Here is a 7,624-nt window from a genome sequence, read left to right on the forward strand (position 1 = left end):
TGACAGAGTTGAAGGAACCCTGCCCGGGGCAGGGGGTCGGACCCAATGATCTGTTTAGGTCCCTTCCGACCCTAAGCACTATGAAACTATGAATTGAGGATTGAAATAGGGGCCTCTGGGATGAAAAACATGATGCTTTGCAGCTTGAGCTAAAGTAACAGAGGTCACTCTGCAACAAGCAATCGAAGTGTCAAGTTATTAGGCTATCCTCATAAGTGCCTCAGATCTTTTACTGACTCTTAGTAGAGATGATATCTTTTATTAGATCAACAAGATTTTTGCAAAAAAATAAGTCTTTAATTGCAAGGTTTCGGGTGCACACGCCCTTCATCAGGCATTGGAGAAAAGTTTGTAAAAGTTCTCCTGGGTAGAAATGAAAGTTCATATTTCATAGGATTTCACAGAGGAGTCAATAGGTGGAAAACTCCACTCTGCTACGAGTCCTGATTGCCTTCCTCTAGACCAATGCAGCTACAAACTGGATACCTGACACATGGAAGATCTTGAGTTTTAGCCAACTTCTTTAAATGAAATTTTCATCTTTTCCCAAGCAGGAAGCAACTGTGACCACCTGACACCTGAGCTCCTGCTCCTGCCTTTGTTTCGAGGTTATTTGCAATATCACAGATCCTCACAGGCCATGAGAGGTTCCGTGCCAGCTATGAACTGCCTGCCCAGAGGAGTTTTCCATCTATCGACTCCTCTGTAAAATCCTGTAAAATATGAACTTTCATTTCTACCCAGGAGAACTTTTACAAACTTTTCTCCAATGCCTGATGAAGGGCGTGTGCGCCCGTAAGCTTGCAATTAAAGACTTTTTTTTGCAAAAACCTTGTTGGTCTAATACTACGAGTCCTGATAGCCTCTTCCTTTCGACCAATACGGCTACAACCTGGATATCAGATCTTTTATGTGGATTAGGGATAGGCCACACACGCAGGTCACAGTGCCTGAAGCATCGGCATGGATAAGTTCCCTGTGGCGCCATTCAGTTAAAGAAGACGTCAAAGGCAATTTTCGGCCCGTGCACTCAAACAAGCACGCTGGCTTATGGGATGACTTTGCATTTGCAATTCACATCAGTTGGGACACAGACCCAGACTCCAATTTTCCATTGGAAACTTCTGGCTCTCCCTTATTGCCTCCATTGGATCCCACCAGTTTAGCCCGCATTCTTGTGTTCTGAGCTAACCCTGTCCTTTGAACACAGATGGCTTCAGTTGTAGATGAAGAAAAAGCCATTGAGAAAAGGGCAGAGCGGGGAGAGGGGGGAAGGGGCTGGAGAATTTCAAAAGAGCAGGGTGTGTTTGCCTCCTTTTGTCACATGCTGCATTTATCTATGCACTTCTACATCCCATGCAGGTGGGTGTCTGCTGGGGCATGGGGTGCACAAGCTGGCTATGTAAAGCTGTCTGCAGTGCAACACCAGGAAGGCAGGCAAGCCGTGTAATTAGGGTACGTGACTATGAAACAGAGTTCCCTGGGTTCTGCTTCTCCCCATGCCCCATCTTTACCTTAGACAAGTCAATTTGCCCCCTCTGTGCCTCAGTTTCCCTCAATGGACATTCCGGAAATAAAGCCAATGGGTGAGGCACCTCGTGTGCCTTTGGAAAGCAGCCCCCTCAAGGCTGTATGTGCAGATAGACAACAGGCCAACTTTTTAGCTGATGTAAATCAGTGGCTTTACTCCCCAGTGCATCAGTTTCTTCAGACCCAGTATTGCACAAGTCAAGTTTATGCCATGTACTGTGGCTGCTGCCCTGGTTATTCAGGAGCAGCTGGACAAAGATGAACGTCACCCCCAGAAGCAAGGGATTTGTTCGGGATTCCACCTCGGGGCGCATGGGGGTGCTGAATGTCCCAAGCGCATTACAAAAACAAATGTATTTGAGGCATGCATTTGGTAACCGTGTTGGTCTGAGACAAAAATAAATGCGAAACATCTAGAACTCTTGGTTCGGAGATGATACCTTTTTTATTAGGCCAACTGAGACATTGCAACAGCAACAAAAATCATATTTTCCTGCAAACTTTCAGGCTCACGTGTCCTTTATCAGGCTCCGGGTAAGTTAAAATAGTAAAAAGGCCTCATATGGAGGGAATAAATAATGTATTTGAAGCATTTCAGCCAGGAACCAGTCTTCCTGGGCACGCTGGCTTCTCCCTGAAGTTGCTCTTCTGCAGACTGACTACGCTTTGCTTTTCCTGTAACTACACCTCTAAATCTCTTCGATCTCTGCAGAAGTAGTCATTGTAACTTCATTTCAATGCAGATTAGTGTGTGGGACACACACACACACAAGTGTTCAGTGAGACTTCAGCCAAATTACAAGTCTTACGATGGCAGAAAGAGGAAGAAACAGAGCACTCAGCTGTGTTTGCCCAACTTCAGCAGCTATAATTATAGCTCTTAGAGAAAACAGGCACAGAGAGATAACATGGTTTACAAAACAGGAAATACATGGGAGAGGTGGGATATCATCTAAAATCCAGGTTCACCCATTAAACAGTGCTAGGACTGGCGGCCATGACTATTCGTCGAAACTTTTAAGCCAAATGGTTGTGCCCTGTGGCTACTCCAGCAGATAAGCAAGATCATTAACTCCTACAGGCTGGCATAACTCTATTGAAGTGAATGGAAAAGCAGAGATTGAACACCTAGATATACAAATTTACTCAGCGGCAGATTCAAAGCAATTGCACCATATTCTATTTCAAATTTGGAATTGCAGCTGTTTCCATCAACCTTAAATTCATCCAACAAGGGCAAAGAAACAAGCCCATGTGATCTCTGTACCCAGTCCAAATACCAACTGCGCACTCTTCAGTGAGAACGGATGGCAGAAATTATTCAGCAAAGCAGGAAAAATAGGAATAAAGGGGGGAAAACTGTGATTTATTCACAACCAGGGGAAAAAAAACATAAAAAAATCATCGAATAAATCATTTGTTCCGAAGATTTTGCTACACATCCATTCGCCAACATCAAAACATGATCTCTGCTTACAAAGAAGGAAATGCTGAACAACTTACTCATGGCTGCAGAAACATCTGTATCAGAGGTTACAATTCAGAGCTCTTGATTTGGACTTCAACATTTACATTACACTTCTACACGCAGCCCACCCTATTTCTGTGCTGTTGCTGGGCTTAGTGTCCCATCAATTAGGGGAAAACCAGTTTAAAGACACTGCCTTGTCTAGACCTTGCGGAGCTATGCATTCACGTCAGCTGAAATCCTGGCCCGCAGATACCATGTAAGGGGAAAAAAGAAGCAAAGGGGAGTAGTTCAAAGGGAAAGAAAGCCCCAGAATACCTTTGCCCTGTTCTTTTCCCAGCCTGAAAACTCATTTCAGATGTTGCAATCATGACACTTGCAAGAAGAATGAAATGCAGAACCTCTTCTCTGCATTCACCGCGGAGCCAAAACACTAGTACGGGCAGAAGCACGGGGAGGATTCGATGCCTGATTGGCAGCCCTATGATCAATGTGTTCACCAGACTAAGTGCACCACGATAATCAGGAGCGTTCCTCCATCTGCACTTGTGGAGGCTTACAAGGGGATAAAATAGGTAAAACCAGTCGGGCCTTTACAGTGCATGGGTCCAGTCCCCCTCTGCCCTGCAGTTCGCGCTAATTATTTTCATCTGAGCAAAGGGAAGTACAAAGTTTATCAGTGAGTCCAAAAGAAATCAGGAGGTCCTGTGAGGGCACGGAGCTGGTATTCACTCCTTTCACGTTACATTCTAGGGCCTGGATGCACTGAGGTTGCAGAGGGCATGTGAGTCACTGCTGTCAAGTTCAGCCCCAGGAGTTAAAACTCGGAAGAATTAGATTATGCATCAGAATTAGAGTGGATTAAAAGGCCTCTCTTCAAAGCTTGCATTAGGATTCACCCTGACACGGGCACACGCGCGCTGGCGTGCACACCCAGCCATCCCCAGCAGAGCCCATCAACTCATAAAGCAAAGATTCGTTCCCTCTTTACCCCTCGAGGAGCAGCACATTTACTCGGAGCAAAGCTGGGGCACGACGTGTCACATGAGCCACCCAGGTAGGCAAGTTAGGACAGCAGGTGGCACCAGCTTAAGTGCAGGCTTCCAAAGTAAAGAGGCCAGAAGCTAATTGCCCACAGGGATCGTCAGCGCATGCTTAAAAACATGATAAAGAACAATTTTTCCAACTGTTTAACTCATCTAACAAAAGATATCACATCTACCCAAAGAACCTTGTCTGCCTACAACATGACACACATCCATGATCTTCCTAATAGCCAAGCCACTGGCCAGGTGGGTCTGTGCAAGTCTTCCAATAGCACCTATTTACACCAAAGATCGTGTCCAACAAGTAATGCCTAGCTCATACAGCCCCACCTGTTAGACGGGGAGCTTCTTGCAACATTTACAAGCTGGTTCACGATGGAAGTGATGCAAATAGCCCCAAGGGGGAGGTTGGGGGAGGAGTAGGTGGTATTGAAAACCTTGCACTCCCTGCAAACACCTGTTAATGGCACACGGTTAAAGGGAGAAGAGAATCAGGTACAATGAAGTTACAGCTGCCTCAATATCAGGAAAATCAGGTTCTTTGTCTGATAAAAGGCTCCCAGCAGAGGTGTACAACAGGGAGAGAATAGGCACAAGGCAACTGCAAGTGACTGAGACCCGGCTCGGTTCAGAAGATACGAAGGAATTGCGAGTGAAGCTGGTTGAGAAGGGGAGAAACAATTCTGCAAGACCGTTCCAGGTTGCAGGGTTGAAAATTGACCAGTTCTGAAACGCTCCCAAAGCCGCTGTCAAAGAACGACAGGTTTCCATTTAAAACTACATTTTAAAAGGCAGATTCCTGCATTGTGGGCATTTCTTGTTTTCAAAATTGTGAACTCGTTTCCCTCTTTTTTGCCCTCTTTTTCCTGCCGAGTGCCACAGAAGGACTGACACCTTTAGACTTTTCGTCTTGTGCACTGTTTCCCCCATTTCCTTTTTCATTCCTGTAACTCAGGGGTGTCAAAAACATCCCTGCGAGCCCAAAGAACTGTGCATCCTTGGGTAGGATGAAAGGCACAGGGCCAGCCCCAGAGGCCAGACTGGGTCCACAGGCCACCCCCATACTAGATCCAGTGCACAGAGTGCCCACTCCAGCCAGCCAGGACCCGAGCTGCATGCAGCATCAACCCCAGCCCCAGTCCAGGACTATGTTGCACATGGCATGCATATGGGGCTGATCTTGGCCACAAGCTGCATGTGCTCACTCTGGCTGGTACCGGCCCCAGAAGCTATACATGGTCCACCCCAGAGTGGTTGGGGTGCGCACCATGTGCAGCATAGATCCCAAACCAGCTGGAGAGGGCACCATGTGCAGGTCCTGGGCTGGCTGGAGTAGGCCCCACATATGGCTCACAGCTAGAGCCGTGTATGTGGGGTTGGTCTGGCATGTACCATGTGCACACTGTGGGTAACTCCTGACCCAAATGCAGCACTGACCCCTGGGCCATACTTTGACCCCCTGCTCAACTTTCCAAACTCCCCTGTACTGGAAAAGACACCTACTGCTGTTCCATAAAGGAGGGAAAGGGTGGAGAGGGGAGAGAAAAGAAAGCCCAGATGGGTGTTGTTCCATCAATTGAATCCAGTTGCAAAAAACCATGGAGAGAAACAGGAATCTTTTTTTTTCTATTTTTTTGAAAACTATAATAATACAACTTTATAGTTAAACATTGATATTTCAATCCAGTCCAACTAGGAGATTTCAGCAAGAACAAAATTCCTTCCTGACCCAAACTCTCCTTCTTTCCCTGCCCTCCTTTCACCCTTAGACTCCATCAGACTCGCGGCCACCGCTTCCACTGGGACTCAGCTTATCTCTGCAGTCATGTCCCAGTTTACAGCCACACACCTTGACACAGAACTGGCACAGCCTTCCTATTTCAAAGGCGAACACCCACCTGCAAATTCCCAGCAGTTGTTTTGTGTCTGTTTCCAGACAAAGGCCCTATTCTAGCTTCACTGCAAGCAGGTTTGCAGCTCCTAAGTAACCGTCCCACCTTCCAAACCACTGGCTGTTCAGCGCTTGCAGTACTTGCTGGAAAACAATGCATCCTTATGCATGCCCTAAACCAGGAGAGAGTGAGATCCACCGCAGTAACAAAGTGTGTCATTTAAAGGGGATGGTGCAATAATGCAAGCCAGACCCTAATCTCGCACAGAAGGTGTATATTCAGGGTGCTAAACATGCAAGGAAATCGCTTGCTTTAGTCTCAATCAGTGGCACCCAACGTTCTGGCCCTGTGGACTGGATGAGTGATGCAGAGTTGGTCTGCGGGCCATCTCACATGGGGTTGGGTCATGGGTTTGGTCTGTGGGCCTGATCCACCCATACACTGCCCCAGTCTTGCCACAAGGCACCCTGATCTTGTGCTGACTCCATTCAGCTACGTGCCACCCTGATCCGGCCATGTGCCCAGATCCAGCTGGCACAGCATGGTGTGAAGCCCATATTATCTGGCCCACATGGCTGGCCACAGGAAATCTAGCAGCAGGAGAGCAGTAATTAATGCTGTCACCGCTCCCCCATAACCAAATTTTCAGACCCTTAGGGAGCTTCACTGGCTGAATAACGAAGCTCTGCAGGTCAGGTTCGGTTTGTGGGCTGGGGGTTGAGCACCCTTGGTGCTCAATCCAGTCCAACTAGCTTACTGTTGGACAGTACTTTTTGTTAAGTATTCATTTCATAGTAGCATCTAAGGGTGTTTACACATGTACTAAGTCAACTTAAAATAAGGCGACTTAACTAAATCGACTTAAGTTGAACTATGTTGGAGCATACACACATACACCTGCTTAGCCATAGGATGGCCGCCACTGTGTCAAGTCAATTTAACTAACGAGACTCAAGATAATACAAGTCAAACCATACCCCAACAGGGAGTCTGATTTCGCAAAGCCAGGCATATAAAGTGAACATAAATGATACAAGTGGGGAAACTGAGGCAGCACATGATGAAGTGATGCTCAACCACGGTGCCACAGCACCTTGGAGTGCTGCAAGATCCTTTTAAGGGTGCTGCAGGATGCTATGCAATATTAGCAGTGAGGTGTGCAAACACCTACACATGATTCCCAAGATCAACCCAGAGATTTCAACAGGGTCAAAACCATTCTGTCCTGTTGTATGCTTTCTGAGTTCTTCGTCACAGAAGAATTGAACTATTATTTTTTCATTGACAAAAAAATGAGTGAAAGCCAAGAGCTGGCATCTTCCGAGGAGGTGCTGGAGCCTGGCGAGGCTGAGAACTACACTAGCCAAGACCTCCAGCGACCTAGCAGACCTCCTAAGGCTAAAAAGAAAAGCCTACAAAGGATGGAGGACGGGATTCATCTCCAAGGAGGATTATTCTGCACTGGTCTGGTCCTGCAGGGAGGAAACCAGGAAAGCCAAAGCTGCAACTGAACTCCAACTAGCTTCGAGCATCGAGGACAATAAAAAGTCCTTTTTCAGATATGTGGGGAGCTGGAGGAAAAGCAAGGGCAACATTGGACCCCTGCTGAACCAGATGGGGCAACTGACAACTGACGCCCAGGAAAAAGCAGACCTATTAAATGGGTACTTTGCATCAGTCTTTCATCA

The sequence above is a fragment of the Gavialis gangeticus genome, unplaced genomic scaffold, assembly GCF_001723915.1.
Source record: "Gavialis gangeticus isolate Ggan-Ray unplaced genomic scaffold, GavGan_comp1, whole genome shotgun sequence".
Lineage (NCBI taxonomy): Eukaryota > Metazoa > Chordata > Crocodylia > Gavialidae > Gavialis > Gavialis gangeticus.